The sequence below is a fragment of the Pleurodeles waltl genome, chromosome 1_2 (assembly GCF_031143425.1).
Source record: "Pleurodeles waltl isolate 20211129_DDA chromosome 1_2, aPleWal1.hap1.20221129, whole genome shotgun sequence".
NCBI lineage: Eukaryota > Metazoa > Chordata > Amphibia > Caudata > Salamandridae > Pleurodeles > Pleurodeles waltl.
The window spans coordinates 334,836,658-334,861,361 of NC_090437.1; positions in this window are offsets into that span (position 1 = coordinate 334,836,658).

Consider the following 24,704-nt stretch of genomic DNA (forward strand, 5'->3'; position numbering starts at 1 on the left):
GACCGAGCACCCACCTCAACTTATACCCAGTCTTTTCTGCCCTCCAGGGAGGTAGAGAGGGTGTGTGCATCAATTTGACCTACAGCGATGAGAGAGGTAGAAAGTTCAGTTTCCTAAGAATATTTTTAATACAATAATGGGGTGGGATCTGGCTTATAATGACATCAAAACTCACCTGCATCCCCACAAGATTCAGCTTTTCTGCAACCCTGGGAACTAATGCATTGTCGTCTGTACTGCGTGAGAGAAGTAATGTCAATTGTTTTCAGCATAGTTTTTCCATATGGACCAGCAGAAAGGAGCTGAATTCCAATATCATCCCACTTTCCATGCTGAATGGCGGCACTTTTCAGGCTCGAATCAGCCACCACCAGGGGAAACCTATGAAACCCAGACATATCTGAAAATGGGACACTGAGGGGAGTCTAGTGTTGTGCTCCTCACGTGGATCTCTTGATGTTTTCTTATCCACAGTGCCCTGCAAACGTCAAACTTTGCCTAAAAGTTTGCATCTTCCTTGTATTTCGTTGACGGCAACTTCAAGAATGCACAGGGATCCACAGAATTCCTACGATCCAGCAAGGGTGGTCCCCTCAAGAGGAGTCCTGTTGACCCTGCTTTGATTTGTTCCTGTTGCAGACTCTATCTCTATACCCATTCACACAAGTGGGGTTGCATTTTTATCAGGACAAGTACGGGTATGCTAGGTGGTAGGAATTTTGTCTTATGTCACAGAAATGTAAGGGAAATGCATTATTCTAGGCAAAGTTAGAGGTCTGCAGGGCACTGTGGAAAAGCAAATGCAGTGGGATCCATGCAAGGTCATGAGATCTCCCCCATGTGTCTAGTTTTCAAAAATGTCTGGATATGGTATCTTTCCCTGGGTGGTCGCTGAGACTGGCCCCTAATGCCCCAGCTACCCCCATTTCCAAATCAGGTCATTTTTTGACAGGAAATTTTGATGCCTCCACATTGTGTTTTGAGCCTTTTCCTGTCACAGTCGCTATGCCCACCCACACAAGTGAGGTACTATTTTAAGCGGGATACATGGGGGAACGCTGGATGGTAAGAAATTTTTGTCTACTGTAAATTCCAGAACTTTCCCTGTTAGAAATGTGTGGAAATTTTGTTTTAGCCAATATTTGAGGTTTGCAATGGCTTGTGGGCAAGAAGACCTAATGAAAACCACATTATACACTCCACCCTAGGCTTCCCCAGGTGGCTAGTTTTCAGAAATGTGGAGGTTTAGCAGGATTCCCTAGGTGCCAGATGAGCTAGGGCCCACAATCCAGAACGACTCAAATCACAAAAAAGGGCTGGTTGTCAGTGGAAAAGGTTGATGTGTCCATGTTGTGTTTGGGCCCTTTACTTTCCATGCACTATACCGATCACCCAAGTGAGGTACCATTTTTATCAGCACCTTGTGAGGAAATGTGAACTGTAAGGAAAATGTGTGTCCTTAGGCACAGTTTGAAGTTTGCAACGGCTTCTGGGGAAATAACCTGGTTAGAACCACACAGGCCATACCACCCAGGACAACCACTGGTGCCTAGTTTTCAGATATGTCTTGGTATGATGGGTGTTCCTGGGTGGCAGCTGAGCTGGTGCCAGAATCCGCAGCAACCAACATTATAGAAAGAATGGAATCTGCTGGGTAAAATATGTTGTCTCCAGTTTGAGCTTTGGGGTGCATTTTGTGACAGGCTGTACAGTAAGCCCAGTCAGACGAGTGAGATCTCATTTTTATCACAGAATAGTAGAACATTTGTTATTAACAATTTGATTTCTGTGAATTTGTGCCATTCAAGTTTACGCCACCGTGCAAGAAAGAAGACATTGTGCAAAATGCCCTCTGAAACACATGCTGGTATTGTTACCCATAAATTCAAAGATGTACAAATAACCAATACTCAGTATCTGGTGTACATTTCAGAAATACATTGGTTTCCTTCTTCCCATTTTCACTCTTTATTTTTCACCTTATGAATTGCTCTATACTCAGTACACAGTGCAAAATCATTGCAAGGTGCAGCTCAGTTGTTGTCTTTGGGTACCTTGTGTTCTTGGAGAACCTGTAAATCCTATTTGTACCTGTGACCAGAAGGGTCTAGCGATGTAACGGTGTATTGATTTTGCAAATCAGCCATCATGGCAAAAAGGTACAGATGAGTACGTTGTCACAAATGCCTGTTTTATCCTACTTCATTTTCAATATTTTTTTATTTCAACAGTTAGATTCTTTGTGAAAATGTTGAGGGATCTATGCAAATGACCCCTTGCTGAATTCAGAATGCTGTCTACTTTTCGGAAATGTATAGCTTTCCGAGATCACCCTCTGTCTTTCCACTTGTTTTCACCACAAACTAGACAGTGGAAAAATGGACAAGCTCTTAGAAATATGATATACCTGAGGTAAAAAAAGTGTTTAATTATTCAGCTCTGCTTGTTTGTGAAAGCTGCGAAGATGGCGATTTTAGCACAGCAATCTTGTTGTTGATGACATTTTTAGAAAACAAAAACATACTCTTTCTTGTGGAGCACGTTTTCCCTATTTGTCCCCCAAAATAGCAAAATTTAGCTATATTTTTGCTATTTTCTCAGTCCCCACAGTGGGAATCCACAAACCCTAGGTACCATTAGAATCCCTATCATTTTGTGGGAAAAGATGTAAATTTGGCATATATAGCTTATGTTAAAAAAAGTTATGGAGGTGTATGCGCAAAGTAGCCCAAATAGCCATAAAAGGGCTCATCACTGGGGTGGAAAAGTGTCAACAGTTAAGGGGTAAAGGCATTTTTGCCAGAAAACCAGTGACGTCACTTCCTGTGCAAATAAATGACAGGAAATCTAGTGATGTCACTGTCTGTGTAGATGGATGATAGTAAACGAGTCTTATTGCTTGGTTTCTTTTTTTAAAGACAGTTTTGGTGGGAAACCAGGGATGTCACTTTCTGTGCAGATGAATGATGGAAAATCCAGCAATGTCCCATCTTGGACAGATGGATGAGGGGAAAAAGTCTTACTACTTTGCTTCTTCTTCATAAGCATTTCATCACTCTCCCATCCTCAGGAGTGATGGAGTGCCAGGGAAAATCAGGGTAAAGCATGCCAGAGGCTGAGGTTTGACCTGATGATGTCCTTGAACTAGCCAGGAGGTATTCTCTCTTCTCTGTCACCGTCAAAGGCTCTTGCTTCATTAGCACTTAGTAAGGCAAACAAGGAGGCTTCTTCCAGATCAGAGGTGACAGAGCCCACTGCCACAAATCCACCTTTCAATTGCCCTCCACATATGTCCAACAGTAGGAAACACTGCCCATTGCTGATGGATGGTCTCTGGCAAAGGCAGAAATAGTGATTGCACCATTTATCTGGTGTTGACCATTTACCTGGTTGAAACTTTACCTTTAAACAGGGTGAACTGCTAATAATACTGCCTCCTTCCAAGATTTGAAGTGGCACAACCCCTAACAAAGCCATGGATGCACTGTATTTACAATGCAGAGCTCCAAGGCACATGTTTTCACAGATGTGTCAGAAATTCGGATGCATTTGTTTAGGCTAAACTCATGTATTGCTGGAATGGCATTGTTAAACTGACGCAACTCCAGCAATGCTAGGAGTCTCCCAAGGAAAAAGGCCTGCATCAATTTTACGCCTGCTCCGAGCAGGCGGTAACATTTTGATGCAGTGAAGTCGCAGAATGATGCAGTGAAATGTTGTAAGTTTCACTGTGTCATTTGTACGTGGCTTTTCCCGTGGGAACACTCACCCTGCATACATTATACCTGGTTCAGATATAATGTGACACAGGGCTTTACATACTGACGCATTGGGCCCAATGTGTCAGTTTGTACGTATGGAGCAGTGTAGTACACTGCTAGCGCCACCGCTACGTCAACAAAAAATAATTATGCAGTGGCGTAAAGGGCTTCTAAATGAGGCCCAATGTTTCTAGAAGAATGGTTATTTGTGTATGTACAAAATTAGGAGCATATTTGCAATCTTTTGATGCAGGGTAGCGTCGCAAGCCTTCTTGCTGCTCTGCCCTAAATCAAAGGAAGTGGGCAGGAATGCCCAATATCTACAAGATACAGTGCTTTTCTGTCCTCTTCCCCTGCACATGGTGTCCTTTTGGCAGCCATGCGCCAACGCAAGCACCTTTGCACCATAGTGTAAGGGTGTCGGCATTGCGGGGATGATTGTTTTTGTGCAGTAAGGGACACCTTTCTACACGAAAGAAATCACAAGGCGTTTTCCTCTTTCTGTGTGTCCTGCAGAATGTGCTGCAGAATGCAGTACACATGGAAAAAGGAAAAAAGAGAAGAAATAAAGGTATTTCTCCTAATTCTGCCTCCCTTGCGTCTCCTCTGGGGAGGCGTAGGCTTTTGACGCATTCCAAGGTTTACAAATCCTTGTAAATCTGTGAATGCGTCCATATCGATGGGTGTTGCATGGGAACACCCACCCCATCATCCATGTAATGCCTCTTTGGCGCAGAGTAAGGCAATGAAGCAACTTGCCCACTCCATATCTACAAGGCCAAGTAAGGCCACGCAAAGTGGCTTTGTGTAGCCTTGTAGATATGGGCCTGTGCCACCGGTGGTGCTAGCCTTTTTTTATATGCCGCCCATATTCTATTGTGTGATTGACTGTCAAGCCAAACAAATCATCAGGTATACGAACATCATATATCGGTTTATTTTGCAAGACGAGGAATATGAGTAGAAGGGGAAAAGGAGTAAGCAAATAAGGTGTAAAGAGGATTTTATTTTCTACCGCGAGCTCTCTTACATCCTTTTTTCCACTGGGGCCTATTATTTAGTATTGTATGCTATATTGTATACCTCTTCGAGAGTATGAATAAACATCAGCTCAATAGCTTTTGATGTAGGGATTGAGATTGTCTGTGAACCAACACCTCCAGCCTTCCGCGCCTGTATGATGCCTCGTTAACACGTGTCAATATTTAATATGCTGACTGAAGTAGAAAAAAACATGCAGAGGGTTACACAGTTCGTCACACCACGCAGCTGTTCAAGTTCCCACTGGAGCTTTTTCTGCCTTCTCTGTTCCAACCCATAGTCCTCTCCGTAATGTCTTCATCCGCCCACTGAGCACTCCACTTCACAAGAGCATGTACTCCATGAAATTGGCATGCTTGAAATGTCCATCCGGTGCTACTCTGCTGCCAGGCAACCTATTTCGCTGCATGAAATATTGATACTCTCGTCAATGGTGAAAAAAAAACACACAGCGAGAGCTGTTTCTTATTAAATGTGTGGTTTAGGATCATTCAGGGGTGGCTCGGAGCAGGTGTGAGAAAACACACATGAATGTGGAGTTGAAAATTGGCCCTTGTATCGGTTCGTGTAGGCCACCTGTCGAACTTCATCCCTGCTGTACTTCAGTCTGTACCTACATGGACACTAATAAATGGTGCACAGTGGCAACAAGGACACCAAGGCCAAGATTCTCAAAGGTTTAGCGTTGGTTTAGCGTTGCCTTTGTAATGCAAAGCCAAAAGCATTCACAAGCAAATGCACATAGGTATTTGTGTTGGTTTGTGTGGCAAAGTAACGTGAAGCTGCGCAAATCGCTGCTTTGCATTCCTTTGCATCAAGGGGGCATTACATGGGTGGCATGTGGGCATACCCGTGCTACCACTCATACTTTACACTAAAGCCTATTCTGAAACATCATAAGAAAGGGTTTAGTGTAAAAAATTAACACCTTTTAAAAGCAGGCGCTAAACAGAGAAATGTTTTTATTTCTCCCTGCTTTTGACTTTGCATGTGTGCTGCACTGGAAAGCAGACATACAAAGTAGAAAAAGCATTTCCACTTGTCTAGGCATGGTATTTTTTACAGGAAGGGTACCCTTCCTGTACAAAACCTAAGCTAGACTCACGCACACATCCTAGCACTATGGCGCTAAGGTGTGTGAGTGGCGCATTGTAACTGAAATCAGTGCCGGCACTAAGGAGAGGGGAGGAGTGTGTCATGTCTATTTGAATATGGCGCTCTCTCCTTGTCACGCAGCGTAGCTTTTTTGGCTGCTGCACTGTGCTGCGTGACACCTTTCAGAATCGGGGCTCACATCTCAGTCTTGTTTCATAATCTGGAGTAGGAAACCCTGTTATCGAAACCGGAAGTAGGGGTTAAATGGTTAAGCAAGTGCCTTTTGTTCAGCCACATTTGTTCACACCCACATCCAGTCTGGTCTGACCCATTATGAAGGAGAATGGTAGTCAGTCAAGACATTACCCCTCAACTGGGATGGTACACTCCCTCCTGCAAGCTATATAACCCCTGTTTAGAGCCATACATGCAGCTGTAACACCACCACCCAAGTCTCTCTCAGAGAACCCATGGCCTCGATCACTTTCTGGTAATGTTAATGCTACCAGGAGTAGTCACTTATAAGTTACAACCCAGCAGTCCTGGCCCTAGGATTATCAATCCCCTCATACCACTAACAGATCCTTGGTAGACTGCATGTGAGTACTTCCACTACATATGACACATACAGTACACTACACACCCTGCCATACAGCCACCGTGCCTTAAAATATCCTTTGGTCCTCTTTGTATAACCTCTCACTGTTCCTGCCCCCACACTTCAAGGTGCTTCCTAAGGCCCAATGCAAGCTTGTGTGGCCATGAAGGATTTTCTTCTAGCCCTTCCTGTCTCCACTCCTAAAGATGCGAGGCAGGGATCACTGAAGTTCTGTCACTGTTGTGACCATGTAGAATGTGATCAGGAAGGCATATGAAAAGGTTCTCAGAAGATGTTGGTTCAAGTCACCATCAACAGGTGGTATAGCATTCCACAGTACTGGCAACAAAAGTCCCTTCTTTTTGTTCATTAACTACCTGGTTATCTTGCTCCACTCTCTTCTTCTGCACCAAAAGCCATTATGGTGGCAAATATTGATACACTGTTATCTTGTGAATATCAGATCACTGACTAGAACTTGCTCTTTACCTCCTTATATATTCACTGATGAAAACCTGCGTTTGCATCATCTAACAGAATGTGTGCATGCCTTTATGTACCCTAGACCGTATACTTGATACCCAGCTCCCAGCTAAAGAGAGTTTGTGCTGACAGGGAGTCACATGAAATTTTGTTCATTCTAGGAACTGAACATTTCCAACTACCCACAAAGATGTAATTTCTTTGTCTAAATCTGAAGCATATGCTATTTCTCTTTCCTGCGCCTTTGAGTAACCATAAGGTAACATCAAACCACGTTGTATTCCATGTCTTTCAACTTCCAATCTCCTCTGCTGAAGCTTTGCTGGGAATCATTTTAAATTGTTTCTACACCTTCTTTCAGTGCCCCAATTTCTTCTGCATCCCTCTCACCTCTTATGATTTAACTGTTAGTTTCTCCACTACTTGGACTCTTACTTTATAGTTTTTCTATAAGCCTACAAATGTACTTCGCTCAGTCGTTCCACATTTATACCATGTATACCTTTATAGTGTTCTGACTGCACACTCTTTGGGGCTGTCTTGACTGCTCCTTCTCGGGACATAAAGGTTGAAGCTTTACCTTCTGGAAGAAGGAGTGACCCTATCAGAAAGTCACACTGTATGTAACTACAGAAAATAGTTACAGAATGATGCTCCCTGGAAATAGGTGCCAGAAACAACAATAGGGAAAAATACCAAAGCATAAAAACGAAGTACCCAAGTGGTGCTTCCTTTTACTGAATCAGTTCTCTTCATAATTTATTCAGGCTTGTAGATACTAAGATAGAATATCAGAATAAAAACTGAATCATCATGCTTGAATCTCCATGAGTAAAAAGGAATGACTAAGGGCCTGGTCTTGACCTCTTTGTATTGCAAGTGGATTGGGCTTGTTAATTAATGGATTATATTGTAAAAATTTGAGATGCACGATATCACACTTGTGTAAAAGAAATACACTAGGTAGTGATAGTTAAGTGCACGAAAAGCCCAGTGCCTTAGCAAATAACAGTGGATCACATGTGGAGTGACATAATAGTAACCACATTTCTAACATGTAGGGCACCACCTTAAGATGGTTTCTTCTCTTCTTCTGTATATATTGTTAAAATTGTATATGTAATTTATGTATTGTGAGTAATATTTGGTGTACACGTATTGTTGGAATGTGTTTTAAGTCCTGTGTACACGTATTTATGTAATGTGTTTTTCAGTCCTGTATTATATCACAATAGAACCTTTTTGCTATATTAAATTCTTTTTGGAAATAAATATGGATAAGAAATAAACCCAGAAGTAACAGAATTAATGTCTGTTCTTATAACTTAGTATTAAATTTGTCCCTACCTGTCATTTTTTGCCTTTTTTGGTCTTGAAGCCTACAGTTTCTGAATTGAAGCAATGTGCCAGGAACTCAAGAGGAGCCAAGCTGAAGACGGAGGTGAACTGGAGTGCAGCAAATAACAAACATCTAAAGAATTAGAGCAGAGTACTTAGGGGAAACAAGAAACACCCTGGTTATCAACAGTCGTGTCTATTACCAAGTGCAAGCATTTACATTTAGTGCACAGCTGCTCCACAAGGTTCCAGGGTCACTATCACTGCCTGTGAATGCGGTGCGCAATGTGGTTGTACAAGCGCTTGGTACGGTAAGTGGCAGTGCATTGAACAAGAGTGTAGGTGTGTAAGGAAGGTGCAGGGATTCTGTTAACAACACGGGAGTGGAGAGTGCAAATTATTACCACAGCACTGCGCACACAGTGGGCATCCAGAATGTAACCATGACCACTGCCATGGACCAGAACCAGTTAACCACAACAGGGGCAGCCGAACGATCCCACAGCCTGTAGTAGACCAAAACCAGGAATGTCTTAGAGTGATCCATAACACACTCCAATTACTACCTTATTTCTTGTAAACATGCCCCATTCTCTTCTGTCACCTTTCACACACTCTCAAACATGGCTGCCCAATCTTTTCAAATTCTGTCTTCATCATAGGAAGCACATGACCCCATCTCCTCCACTACTCCTCTCTCTTCACACTTTCTTAGGATGTCTGAGTTGAACATACTCCTCAATGTCATTTGCATCCTTTGTTCCTTGACCTGCTTGTTTCTTTTTCTGTCTTGGAAACTAGTTATTCCTTTGTTGAGTTTAGCTTCCATTTCTGCTGCCTTATCAGCATCTGCCTTATGACCCACCAGTTCCTTACTGATCTAATCAAGCAGCATAGCAACCCACATTCCCCAGAGCATTTCTCCATACCAACATCCGCTTTCGTTTCCCTGCCATCCTTACCTTGGTGCTTTCTGACCCCTTCTTGTAATTCTTTACATCTTGGCCCTTGCACATCATTTACTGCTTGGAATGTTGGCAATCTTAACCTGACACTCCTTAAGTGAGTTTCAATAGGAGTAATATCAGGGGCTTATATTTAATCATATGCATGTAAGTGGTAAAGAAATGTTCTCTGTATCAGTCTTTCAACTCTTCAAATTATTGTTCTGCTGATTCTGATGGATATGAGCTGCTAGAGGGCCTTTCATCCTTCCTACCAACATTTCCTTTGCCTCTCGGTGACATTTAAATATTGGTGTAGGCTTTGGACTACAAAAGTATTGGCTCTCTTGAATGCCCGAATAGGGGGACATCATTTACCTGTCTTTATGCCAGTTTAAATCCAGCTTCTTCTTTTTCCATGAAACAGGAGGATGGATGATCTGTATAGTTCATCAATTGCACAGTCTTCTGATCAGTTGGAAATATATCTTATCTGCAGCCGGGAGAGGAGAAGAGCTTAATCAGGACCAATATTCAGAAGGCATTTCTCCCAGAACAGATGATGTCTAGGATGGAATCTTATCTCTCTTCTACCCTGGAATAAATTTAAATTTGATGCCTAGTTTTATTCTAAATGCATTGCAAGACCATTACTATCCCTTCTTCTTAAAAAATAAACTTAGCCCAAAATTAATATTCAGAGTTTAAAGACCATGACATTTTCGAAACAGTTCTAGCAAAGAAAGTTTTTCCAATAATTCTTTCAAATTCATGCTATGTCATTTCACGTCTATCTCAATGTGATGTGGCTCAAGACGCCAAAGAGAGACACTGTGACACTGTTCTCCACTGCTTGATTTTACCCTCTGACCTATAAAGACATGTGGCATCACCAATAAGGCACTTGTTATGAGTGGCCCAGTAAATGGGCTGGATTTCCCTACCCCTAGAGTTACTGATATCAGGGATACCCAGGAGTTCGGGGCCCAATTCCCGAAGTAATTCCTCATTTTTAGCTAGACTTTCACCCAGAGATTTCAGCAGCCAAATCTCAAGGTGAAAGTCAAAAGATCAAAGTAAAAAAAATCAGCAGTGGTTACTGCTGTTGCCCATGCCCACGGAATTAAGATGCTGCTCGTAATGAGGGCTTACGTCTTTTCTCACAATACTTAAAACACTTGCATAAAGTTAAATTTTGGCACACAAGAGTTAGGACTTTATGATGATATTAAATATAATTTTAGATATTTTACAACCTGTACACCAGAAAGTTATTGTTAATAGGAATTATCTGTTTTCGGTGCAAAGGAAGTAAATAGCAGTGTAACAGATTTTTTTATTTGTTGGCACACAGGGTGGCTTTGCATCAACTCATGGACATGATTGAGAGGCCTGCATCACCGGAGCGTCATAAACGTGCCACTGGAACGTCATAAAAAGTGGCTTTATAAAAAATGACACTGCAGTGACCCATGGACTGTACCCTCTCCTGTCCTGATTGAGTGCTGGCTCCTAAAACAGCAAAAAGCTGACCAAAAGCCAAGGCAGGATCCTAGCGTAGAAGTCATGGTAACTTTATCCTTCGAGTTCTCCCTGTGTAGTAGTAAGAGAGGAAGAGTTGCCCTCATCAGAGATCCAGGAGTCCTGTTTTGGCCAGCCAATGATTCTGACCTCATTCCCATCGACCTGGAAAGATACAGCTTGGGAAGGTACTCCAACCAAGGAAATGCTTCTTTCACGGCCTTCATGCAAAAGATTTTGGGATCCAAAGATTAGGACGAAGGCACTATAAATAAACTCCAAGGTGAGGAAGACCATTGAGACCTGTTATGTTACAGTATGCTACGTTACATTCCATTACATTTTGTTATGTTATATTAGCAAAATTTAAACCTCAAAGGGATTTATTTGCTTTGTGGAATTTCTGTCATGATTTGTACATGAACTTCTGTGCTACAATTGAGAGAGAAAAGACATCCTGGTAATGTCAGATGTTGTTTTGGTGTTGAATTACTTGATTACTTACCAGTAATCTTCATTATTCCAAGTACCCTTTTCTCGTACCAGTATTTACTAAATGTAGTGTCCCATCTCTTAGCCAGGTAGCAAGAGATAGCCCTAGCACAAAACGTAAAGAAACTTTTAACCCTCTACTCACTGCTTTGCCCATATATTGCCCCTCTCTCTACGTGAGCAATAAATGGAAAAAAGACCTACCACACTTCCTGGCATTCCAGAGCTTTAAGGAACTGAGGTTGCAAGTCGACAAGGAAGGAGGGATGTAGGTACTGGTATACAATAATTTAGGAAGTAGCTGTTGCTAACAATCTGGATCCAAAGTCCAGTAAGTTAAAGTCCACCACATCCAGCCTGTATTGAACTAGACAAAGGTAGATGAATTAGCCCATGTGGGTGCTTCACGCATATCTGTAACGGAGGCTCCACATGCTTCAACCCTTGAAGCAAGCAATATCACAAATGAACCTTTTCTTCATTTTTTCTGAAATAGTAACATGGAAACCAGAGTCTTAATCCATCTCCTCAGAGTTACAGCAGAAGCTTTAAACTCATGTCAAAAACACCAAAGTTGATAAGTAGATTCTCAAATTATCTGCATTCCTGAGATCACGTTAAATCAATTGTGATTGTTCTTATCATATCTAATGTATGCAACGACTTCTCCTCAGGATTAGAGGGAATTTGAAAAAAAGAAGGCAGAGTTGTCTCTTGTTTCTCATGAAAAGCAGACACACCCTGGTCCTAGTTTGAGAACTAAGGGCCTGGTTTAAATTTTGGAGGGCAATGTTAGTACTTTACTCCTGCCATGGCGAGGGTACTCCACCTGCCATATTTAGAGATGTGCAGCGGCCGACTATCACAGTGGTTCCTGTAACTGCAATAAGAGAGTGCCTTGCTGCTTTGTGAATAAAAAGGTGCAGCACAGAACACTTTTTCTTTTTTTATTTTCAAAAACAAAATCCCAAAGAGGGGATTGTGTTTTTGAAAATAAAAATAAGTAATAACCCCTCCACCATGGCAGTGTTCTCCCATGGCATGGGAATCATTAAAACGTTTTTACTTTTACATATCTCCATGTTTTAGGTGCAGGTTTTAAAAATAAAAACTGACTATGTGTCCTCCCAATCTAAATCCGGTGGGCAGACACATGACCAAACCTTTACCCTGTCAGGCCATCGTAGGGGTATGCACATACTGAAGGTCCCCCAATCTGTAAATCAGGTGGTTGGACCATAAGGTTAACAGAATGAGTACACCGTTGCCATTGGGATGGAGTACCTTCTTTGCTAACATCTAAATCAGGCCCTAATTTGTCTTGGAAAATCCAGCACCCAAGCATCTAACACATTCTTTTGCCATACTTGATAAACAATGTGAATGGTGATTCCCCCCTACCAGCATGCTAACATAATTCAGGATCACTTATTGTGTTTAGGAAGAAAAGGGGCATGTGTTTCTTCCTCTGAAAGAAAAGCAATGCTTGAATTTATTCTTCCCTCCCAGGGTTTGGAAACCCCGCCGACATCGTTTCTTGCAAGGTCTACGTGAAGGGTCTGATGTCTTAATTTGGATTTTGAATAATTTGGCATGCTTTTGATTCTTGGAAGCTCTGCAAAGCATTTCCAAAGTTGTCCTGGAAAAGCCTGTTGCCCGAAAAGGGCATTTTTAACAGCTCAAACATCTGTGCCCTTTCAGCCCTCCAGACTCCCAGCTAAATACAGCATTGAGTTGCAACATTAGAAACTGCATAAAAAGCTTAAGCTTTGAGGAGGTCACAAGATGGTCTGACAAAAATCCTGTTTGTATCTCTGTGTTTGATAATAATTCAGAACAATCCAACCCTTCTTGTATGGCGGCTGTTAGGGTTAGAAAACCTTTCACCCCAGGGCTGTAATGCATATACTCTATACATAGCTGCTCCCACTGCAAGGCTGAAGTCTTCAAAGCCCTTCTTCAATGATGTCTCCACCTTGTGACCTACCACATTTGCGACTGAATCATCCTCTGGAATAACTGATAATCGCCCTGCCTATTTCATAAGCATTGGATCTCATTTTACAACTGAGGGTAACTCCATGTCTCCGTTTGCATGGTGTATCAAGAATTCGGGATGGTCTGCTTTTTCTGGATCCTTCCATTCCCTTTTCAGCAAATCTTTAATACTTATTTATCATCAAGCAAGATCACACTACAACTACTGAAACATTCCTGAACTGGTGGATGGCTGTTCAGTTTATCTTTATTTGAAGGTTATCATCCAATATTTAAAAAGAACCGCCAAACCTGATGTATGAATAAACATACCCTTTGGAACGAACTCTGGTACTTAAGGCCCATATTTATACTTTTTGACGCAAACCAACGGCGGCGCTGGTTTGAGTCAAAATATTTACCGCTAGCTAACGTCATTCCAACGCGCCAGGCAGGCGCCTTATTTATGGATTGACGCTAGCTGGCGCTGCGGGCTGGTTAGAGTAAAACAAAATGACTCTAACCGGGCAGTGCAGGCGTAGGGAAGAATAGGGGTTGTGTGTCAAAAAACGGTGCAAGTCAGGTTAGAGTAAAGAATCATGGCTATCAGGGTATCAAGATAAGCCAGGCAAAATCCACCCACTCTAGTCAGGGCGAGGGAGTTACACACCCAAGACAACTTCTGCTCACCCCTTGAAAAATTAGCACGAGCAGTCAGGCCTGTCCCAGAGGCAATGTGTAAAGTGTTTGCACAACACACACAATACTTGTGATGCACTATCCCCACCACAAAGGAAACACAACACCAAGTTTTATAAAAATAAACTGTATTGTACACAATATTATTAGACCAAACACAACATGTCAGTAATACCCTGCTATCCAAGCAGTTGTCATAACATTACACAGTACTGTTACTCTGCAGAAACCAGCAGTAGTCAGATGTATCACACGGGTTACTTGTTATTCTGCAACATAAGCAGTAGTGAGGAAAAACTTTACTACAATGATGCACATGTCACAAGATCCTCATAAATGCCCATATTAGGAACATCAGGAAACACATGGCAAGTCATAAAAACATATTAGCATAAAATGACAATAACAGGAACATTAGCAAACACATGGCAAGTCATATGCAGAAAACATATCAGCATAAATGCATATGTCATAATCGACACACTGCCACCAATGCAAATGTCCTAGTAAACATATGTTACCCCAAAATGCTAGGACATTGTCATAAATGTACTTAAGAGGAAACACCATTAGAATTGGGTACACACATCAGCATGGGGGCCCAACCCATCATAGAACATGTGAGGGGAAACATCGCCAACTGGCACATTTCAGGGGAGAACACATTGGGAGGGAAACCTAGGGCATTATTCTCCATATACAGAAGGTGCAACTCCCTGAGCATCGTCTTTTTACAGGGCCTTCTGCTCCGGCACAGCCTTTCCACGAGGGGTAGTATACCAACACACCCGGCGAAGGGCAGGAGCTCCTTTTAGGGTTAGGGGGGTATAATTTGGAGGGTGCCCATCCTGGTGAAATATGGTTCCCCTAGGAGCTCGCCAGGGACGGGTTCTCCAACAAGGGTTCCTCTTCCCGTCCTGCCACTGAGGCTCCCTGACACTCTGGGGTTGGGGGCGCCTTCCATGGGCGTCGCATCTGCAGCCGCCCGAGACAGGGGGAGAGGGTGCTACCGAGGAAGCTGAAGCCGGACTTCGCTAGTGGGGGCTGTGTGCCTCCTCACGAAGTGGCCTCCGGGCCAGTAGAGGTCCTCGTCTTCCTGTCCGACTGGCAGGCGTCTTCCAGCTGAGGGATCGTGGGCCGTGCGGTCCAGTGTGCCCGCCCAGGTCGCAGACGTGATGGGCTACCAGCAAGCAGCTTTTACCGGTGCCCCGGGGCACTTCTACAAGCGCGCCTTGGCTGGCGACTCATCACAACTCGCTCGGGCTGCAGCTGTGATCGTCCATCAGGGGAAAACTGATTCCTCAACGAAGACAGGCTCGTCAGCTGAGCACTCATCCTGCTCTCCTCAGCCACAGAACATGAAGTGCTATGCAAGCATTGAAGGGACGCCATATCCACAGCGCTCTCCTTCCACCTGAGTAGGAATGGGCAGGGCGCTCTTCCTACATTATGGCACTACCCAGTTGCAGGGGACAGGGGCCACAGCACCCAGCCCCTGGAAGCACCAATGGAGCACAGGGCGGTAGGGTCCCACAGCAGGCCAGTACGAAGGTTTGCCGGCAGTGGCAGTTCCTTCTAGTGACCCTGCAGATCACAGGTCAGCACAGCAGCAGCAGTCCAAAGCGGTTCCTGGTGGGTCCCTTCCAGCAGCCCTCTGTGTCCAGTTCCAAGCATGTTAAAAAGTGTCAAGACTGTCTCTAGTGTCTTATTTTCATGGGCAAAACCCCCTGTACTTATACTCAGTTTTGCACAGTTTTAACAAAGAGGGGGAGAGGAGATTCCAACCAGTTTGAACTGGTTCTAGGAGTGTCCCCTCTCTCCTCCAGCACAGTCTACACACAGTAAATGGGGGTAAACAAGCCCATTAAGTGAGGCCAGGGCACAGCCTTTACAAATGCAGGTGTGCCCCGCCTCCCCTTCTCTCAGCCCAGGAAGACCATTGACCATTCAAACTGTAGATGCACCTCTGTGACACCGCCACCCTCCCTGTGTACAGGCTGTCTGAAAAGTATGCACAAAGCCCAACTCTCACTCTGCCCAGACGTGGATTGGAGTTAAGCTGCAAAACACTAGAGTCATAAGCACAGAGAAATGTTCACTTTCTAGAAGTGGCATTTCTATAATGGTAATAGAAAATCTACCTACACCAGTAAGTATCATTTCTCACTACCATTACAACCATACCAAAAATGCCCATGCTACCCCTCATAAATCAGACAATACCCCCCAGACATAAGGCAGGGCATTTCCAATGCATTCCTATGAGAAGACAGCACTCACAGCAGTGAGAAAACAAATATGCTGTTTGTCACTACCAGGACAGGCCACGCAACCAGCCACATGTCCTGCCCTCTACATAAATAGAACCCTGCCCACAGGGCTAGCTAGGGCCTACCTTACGGGTGACTTACATATAGTAAAAGGGGAGTTCTGGGCCTGGCAAGTAAATTTATATGCCAGGTCCCTGTGGCAGTAAACTGCACATGCAGGCCCTGCACTAGAGGGCCTAAGACAGGTTTGAAAGGCTACTTCTGTGGGTGGCTGCAGGCCCACTAGTAGCATTTAATTTACAGGCCCTGGGTATAGGGATACCACTGTACAAGGGACATACAGGTAAATTAAATGTGCCAATTAGGTATAAGCCAATTATACTAACTTTAAAAGGAGAACACCTGCACTTTAGCACTGATCAACAGTGATAACGTGCTCAGTCAGAGTCCTAGAGCCAACAGCAAGAGGTCAGAAAAAATAGAGGAAGGAGGTAAAAAGTCTGGGGATGAACCTGTAGAAAGAGTCAAGTCCAACAGGTATCAATAGATTTAGAAAAAACCTTATATATGGTGGACTGGGGCTACCTGCTGAAGGTGCTTGAATAGATGGGTATAGGCCCATATTATCGGGGCTGGGTTAAACTATTGTACACTAATCCAGTTGCTATGGTGCATGTGGGTCGTGCTCGATTGGAGGCCTGGTCTTTAGGATGCGGGACAAAACAGGGCTGTCCCATTCCCCCCCCCTTTTTGCCTTCGCCATAGAACCCCTGAAATGTGTAGGCACGCCATAGTCTTAGGGACTGGGGCATCCGAGTAGGTGCTGCTAATTACTTTGTTTGCCTGTATGCGAATAATGCCTTATTTTATATTACCTCCCCACGTGTTGCAGTGCCCATACTTTTGCGGCTTTTAGGATGGTTTGGGGACGTGTCCGGGCTCCGCCTCAACAGAAATGAATCTTTACTTTTCCCAATAGGCGGCACGGCCGGTACTCCACAGGACCAGCTCCCACAGTTGGGTCTGCGTAAGGAGACAGCGCACTTTGGTTATTTGGGGATCCAGGTGGCTCAACCTGAGCAGCAACAACTCCTGCTCAACGTCGAGTGAGTGCTGATGCCCTGGAACACTCAATCACTTCATAGAACACATTGTCACTCTCATTGATGGGCAGGCTGGCTATATCTAAAATGGTGCTATTGCCAAGGTGCTTATATACACTACAAACTATGCTCTGTCCTGTCCCTAAGTGAATTTTGAAACAATTAAACTCACTGTTCACCCAGACAATATGAAGATGGAGGACTGGAGGTACCAAATCTACTTCTATATTATTGGGCCTCCCACCTACAATATGGGGCTACTTGGTTCATGGATGGTGACACATGGGAGGGGCGACTCCTAGAGGGTTCTGTGGACGTGGAACAACTTCCTGCAATCCTTATGGAGGGTGCGGGGGTGACCAGTGATAGGCCTTATGCAGTTTGGAACATGGCCAAAATATGGCAGGACTTTGCTGATACTGTACTAAAGAGGGCCCGTTTCATAGGGAACTGACCATATGGATACTGGAACCAATTTGTCACATGATGAATCATATGTCCTTTCAGGCATGGAGGGAGGGTGGTTCTGGCCTGATGGAAGACCTGTATCCGGGTGAGAACCTCATTACATATGAGCAAGCATGTGAGGCCTTTGCGTTGGGCCCAGGGAACTTCCTACATCATGCTAGAATTGCAGAAGTGACAAAAGGAAAAAACTACACACACATTGGACAACCTTCTGAACTGTGGGTCGGGTGACCTTATAACTTTACTGTAGAGGGCAATGAGAAAAGACATGTCAGGTCCCTGAACCGAGCACGCATCGAGTGGGACACATATTTAACAGAAGCACTGGGTGACAGGGACTGAGATAATAGTTGCAGCCTTTTGCATGCAGGGTCAAGTAACACCCACTTCAATTTAGTGCATTATAACTTTTTCCACAGAACGTATCTAACACCCAAGAAGCTGCACCGCATAACACCTACAAGGCACGGAAGATGCCCGCACTGTAGCAAGGACGGAGTGGACTTCATGAGCATGGTACTGTAAGGCAGTTCATACATTCTGGACACAGGTAGTGGTGGAATTAAATAAAACAATACAAATACCCGTGGACTGAACCTCGTTGCAGTGTCTACTGGCTCTTATCAAGAAACCCAAATGTAGCGGGGGCTTATAAGTTCCTCCTGCTGGCCTTGGTTCTTGCCCGGCACCGTGTGAGGGCCCCATTGATAGACCTCTAGCATGGGGATTCCCAGGAGTGGGCGGAAGAGGGTCACATGATGAAGTGCAGGTGGGATGAGAAATTAGCAGAGCTCCTCCGGGCATGGGGGGAAATGTGCACAGCCTTCCTGGTCCCGGACGTGGATGAACTATCAGAGAGTAGTGATGAATCAGTTACTGATAAGGGTGGGGAGGCAGACTCCGCTGGGACCTGCGGAGGGAACTAGGAGTGGTGGAGAGGGCTGCAATCGGGGCATGTTATGTGGTGCTGTACAATGGATGCTACTGAGAAATATATAAGTGTGTATGACTATGCAGATAATGGAACCTTAAATCCAAGAGCTCATATGTACTGTATGTAACAACTCATTGACTGCTCCAAGTTGTTTGAAAACAAAAAAATAAAGGTTTTTAAAAAAAATTAGGGTCTCCTGTTCCTAGTGATGGAATTCCAAAGGTAACAGTCAAATCATGATACATGGTCAGGTTTATATTACTACTAAAATTCTTTATTTTCATCTCAAGAAAGTTGGTGGAATTACCTTCCAGGTCCACCAATATGGAATTGCAGAATTTGTCATTTAAAAATGTCAGAAAATCAAAAAATTTGGCTTTGCTTTCGGGTCTCCTAGTAATATGGCTCAGGTTCTGTTTTTTCAATGGATGCTTTGTTTCTCCATCCAGCTTTAGTATCTGTATTGACTATAAGTACCCATGTTAACCAAATTAATAACATAATATAAAACCTGAACCCACAATGTCAGTAGCAGCTGCTATCTTTGAAAGTGGTGGGGCATAAAGCAAGCTCCGAATTCCAGCATACGAAAGGAGCAAGGCCAATTTCTTCTAGAAAGGTTAGGGCATTGGCCCATCAAGAAAAAGGGGTCAAACAGTGCATTTCGAAGCACGAATTTCAAATACGTTTGCTAAAAAGATATAGGCTTGATTTGGAGTTTGGCAGGCAGGGTAGTCCATCACCAGTGTGACAGAGTACCCCCTCCACCAAATCCTCGGCACTTCCGCTCTATTCATACTGGAGCGGACTGTCAGTTCTCCGGTTGCAATCCCTCCGCTGACTCCACTGTCAGAAACCCTACTCTAATGGCTTTACACGGTATGAGCTGTCACGGTAAGGACACCAGACCGCTTGCCCCCTTTAGAGCGATGGTCTAATGTCTTTTTTTACTGTACGTGAAAACCAAAAATGTAATCACCATCACACCCTGGGAAACTTCAAGGGTGTGGGAGTCATTTGTTTATCAGAAAAAAACCTACCATGAAAAAGAGAAAAAGCTTGGTTCAGGCTGCCTAAAAGACTTTATGTAAAAAAGTATGAATAAATTATGCAAATGCCAGAATCTTGCCATTGATGCCATCCATAAACCAAGGTTAACCCCTATTTCAAAATGTACCTCCAATATGTTAGGGCCGGTATTTCATCGTAGTTACCACCCATATTCCATGGTTGTTCTCCTTCACAATAAAAACTACCTTAAATGTGCTTGTGGCAGCATTCTGCCACAAGTGCCCCATGTGGCAAGAATTTCAACAGTATTCAAGAGCCATCTATTTTCCAATGGTGCTCTCTCTGTAAAGAATTACCTCTAGTATGGCAGTGGCAGTTTTTTTGCGATGGGTACCTGTTATGACAAGAATGACTTCCAGTATGCCAGCGCCTGCATTTTGCCATGAGTGTCCCACATGGCAAGTATTACCTCTGGTATGCCAGTGTTAGTAGTTATGCTAAGAATTACCTTCAGAATGCCTGGGTCAACATTTTGTCATGGCTGTCTCTGTAAGTCAAGAATTACCTTCATTATGATATGGCTAACTACAGACTCACAAGCGTAATATAACATTCTCCCTCACTTATGCTCACTTATATTTACTTTCACTCATTCTCACTCATTAATCTCTCTCATTCACTCTTACTCACTTCCACTGACTCTCACTCACATACACTCACTTTTAGTCTGACTCATTCTCACTCAGTCTTACACCTTCATTTACACTCTCACTTTTGCTCACTTGCATGCATTCTTACTAATTCTCACCCAATCTCACTTATCCTTATTAATTCACATTTGCACTCACTCACTTTAATTCATACTCAGAGTCATTCTCAGACACTGATTCTCACTCAGTCACACTTATTCTCACTCTTTCATTCACAGTCACTCACTTGTATTACCTTTTACTGTCACTCGTAATTCTCACTCGCTCACATTCATTTGCACTTACTCTTACTCTCATCCACTCACTGTCACTCAGGTCTAATTCATTCTCATTTACTCATTCTTATTCATGGTTACATCTACTTACAGTCACTCATTCTCACTCAGTCACACTCCCTCACTTTCACTCCCCCATGCTCATTCTCACTCAGTCTCTCACTTCTTCACTCGTACTCACTTGGGCTCACAATTTGTATGTAGCTAGCCTGGTGTGTGGTGGGTACCTATGGTACGTACACCTGTACCAAGTCCAGGTTCCCCTTTTAGTGAAGTGTAGGCAGTGTCTAGAAGCCAGGCTCTCTACAGGTAACTGTGGACGAGTAGCCAAGGCTTATCTCCGAGACATGAAAAGCTCATGCAATACCACTACAGTCACACAGTACTTACACTCAAGAAGGAAAAAACTTGGTTGTACAAAAATAAAGGTACTTTATTTTTGGCACACAGTATTAGAAAATACTAGAGAGGCAACCCTCCAATAGGAGGTAAGTAATTACATTATATATATACACAAATAAACAGTAAGAGGCATAAAAAGGTTAGAAAACAGTGTAAAATAGCAGTAAGCAATATTGGCCTCAGGGGGAGCTCAAACCATATACTAAGAAAGTGGATTGCGAACACAGGACCCCCACCTAGGTAAGTAAATCATGTAGATGGGAGCTGGAAGTACTAGGAAACCACACAGTTAAGTAATACAGTACCCCCCAGCGACCAGGGATGCAGGAGTAAAACACTGGATTTCCGCAAAGCCACTCCAAAGGATGAAAAGAAGGAAAATAAGACACCCAGAACGGACTACAAGAAACCAGCAGCGAATTACTGAAGAGGGAGACATGTGGTGAGAGGGGACCAAGTCCAGAAGTGTCTGTGGAGTACGGGAGGAGTAGGAGATACTACCCACCCAGTGGTATTTATTGGAGTTGGTCAACGAAGAAGGAAGACAGGTAAGCACTGAAGCCCAGGAGCGGGTGAAGAGTTCCTGATGAGTGCAAAATGTGTCCTACGCTGGAAGCTGGATTGCAGATGGGTGTCGGTGAAGGATTTCCACCAACAAGCCTTTGCAAAGGCAAACTTGCTTTTGGAGGAAAAGAGGTGCTGCTGGGGGCCAGCAAGGTCCAGGAGGACTCTACCCAGGGGGGGACTCACAGGGGACCCTCCGTGTCACAGAAGGCCCACAGGAGCAGAGGCAGCACCCACAGGTGTCCCATAGGGCAGGGACACAGAAGTCGCTGAAGCAGCCCACGGAGGACCACAGAAGATGCTCCCACTTCACAGGATGACCACGCACAGGCCCAGGTGTTGCAGGGCAGAGTGCTGGGGGCTGGAGCTACACGTCACCTGAAGTTCCCCTGGGAGGTGAAGAAGCAAGCATTGGCAGCTGTAAAGAACGCCGTGCACAGGAATACTGTCTTGCGTAGAGTGAAAAGGACTTACCACCACCACAGTGTGACAACTGGTAGAGAGGACCAAAGGGACCACTCTGGACCCCCTCCCGTGATGCAGGATCCACACCACTCAGGATGAGGGGAGACCCACACAGCCAGTCATCGTTGCAGCCAGGTACCTGCAGATGCAGTAGAGTGATGCCTTCACCTCAAAGGAGATTCCTTCTTCTTCTTGTGTAGGCTGAAGAGTTGCAGTCTTCTGAGGATGCATGGTTGAGGAAATGTTGCAAAGCTGGCAGGAGCCGGAGAAGCAAAGTTGCAAAAGAGTCTTCTTCCAAGTTAGCAGCAATGTTGGTTCCTGGAGGGTTCAGATGCAGTTCCAGTAGCCAGAAGGCGAAGTGGAGGATGCAGACGAGTCCTGCTTGAGTCTTGCAAGCTGAATCTGAGGACCCACCCCAGAGGAAGACCCTATATAGCCCAAAGAGGAGGCTTGGTCACCCAACCAGGTAGCTACCTATCAGAAGGTGCCTCTGACGTCACCTGACTGGCCTCACTAATCAGATGCTCTCAGAGTTTCCTGCCAACTTTGGAATCAAGATGGCAGAACCCAGGGACACTCTGGAGCAGCTCTGAGCATCAACCCTGGGGTGGTGATGGACAGGGGAGTGGTCACTCTCCTATACACTCTCCAGTTTCGAGCCAGAGCAGGGACTGAGGGGTCCCTGAACTGGTGTGAACTGGTTTAAGCATAGAGGGCACCAAATGTGCAGATTCAAAGCAAAACCAGTGGCTGGGGGAGGCTACCCCTCCCAAGCCAGTCACACCTATTTCCAAAGGGAGAGGGTGTTACCTCCCTCTCCTGAAGGAAATCCTTTGTTCTGCCTTCCTGAGCATGGTCAGATCAATCAGCAGGAGGGCAGAAACCTGTCTGAGGGGGGGCAGCAGCTGGGCTGCCCAGAAAACCCCCTAAGACTGGTGGTAGCAATGCTGGGGGTCCTCTAAGGAGCCCCCAGAGTGCATGGGATCATACTTCCAATACTTGCAACAGTATTGGGGTATGATTCTGACATGTTTGATACCAAACATGCCCAGGTTCGGAGTTACCATTATGTAGCTGGACATAGGTAGTGACCTATGTCCAGTACACGTGTAAAATGGCATCCCCGCACTGACAAAGTCCAGGAAATGGATCTGGAGTTTGTGAGGGCACCGTTGCTAGTGCAGTGGTGCCGTCACACACAGGTACCTGCATTCTGCCCTCTGGGCTGAGAGGGCCTACCTTAGGGGTGACTTACAGTGATCTGGTGCAGTGACCTGTAGTGAAAACGTGTGCATGAACCCTTTTTACACAGACTGCAATGGCAGGCCTGCAGAACCCTTTGCATGGGCTCCCTATGGATGGCGGAATAACTGTTGCAGCCCATAGGGATCCCCTGGAACCTCAATGCCCTGGATACCTAGGTAGCACTTACTAGGAACTTACATGGGGGGGGGGGGGCAGTATGCCAATTGTGGTAATAAAAAGTTACCAGCAACCAAATTTAGAGGAGAGAGCATAATCCCTGGGGTTCTGGTTAGCAGGATCCCAGTGAATACAGTCAAACACACTGACAAACAGGCCAAAAGTGGGGGTAACCAAGCTAGAAAGAGGCTACTTTCCTACACCATTACTCCCACTCATACAATCTCACTCATTCTGAGTCACTCATAATCATTGTCACTCTATCTCACTCACTTACACACACACCTACTCCTGCATACACATACAGACACACACATTCATCCATATGCATGCACACGTTTTTAAAGCATTTCTTTTACTCAACTCACTGCCTGTGAATGTCCCATTTTGGCTCCTAGGCAGCATTGACCATCAGGGCAGGCATACAAGCTCCTCCTACCCCCAAGCAGCATGGACACATCAAATTAAATGCAGGAGCTGGGTTATTGTTTACTAACTGTACATCCCCATGAGGAGCAGGATTGGTGCTGATTTGCATGTGGCGGCCCTTTGTCTAGAGTGGCACAGTGGTTGAAAAACAATAGATTGGAAACAACTCCAAGTGCCCTTTGGAGTGAACCGACACTGCAGCAAGTATGGACTACACCAATAGAACTGTCCGCGTGTTGGGTGCTATACAGAGTGTCACAGAAATGTGTTTTTCTCCCAAGAAGTTTAACATGTACACTCAGGCACACATATAGCTAGTTTCACTTCCAAACGCATATCAAAGTTTTCCACATTCACATCCAACTGTAAAAAAGCCAAGGAATCCAGGCACACTTCATTAAAAGTCTAGATCACGTCTGGCAACAGATAAAAGAGTGCTTCCTCTATGTGAATGGAGCCAAAACTAAGATCCACTTGTTGGGAGGGGTAAATCTGTAACACATTCCTGTTTGGTCGACCTACAAGTCTGGAAATGACACAGCCATATCACAAAAAGTATACAATTTTGAAGTCACTTTCAAAGTTCTCACCTTTGTTGTCTGAATCAACACTACAGTCATGGTTGTCTCAATCAAGAAGTCCATGATTCATAAAATCCCCTACTCTTCCAAACCAAATATGGGATGAAGTAAACCAGATTCT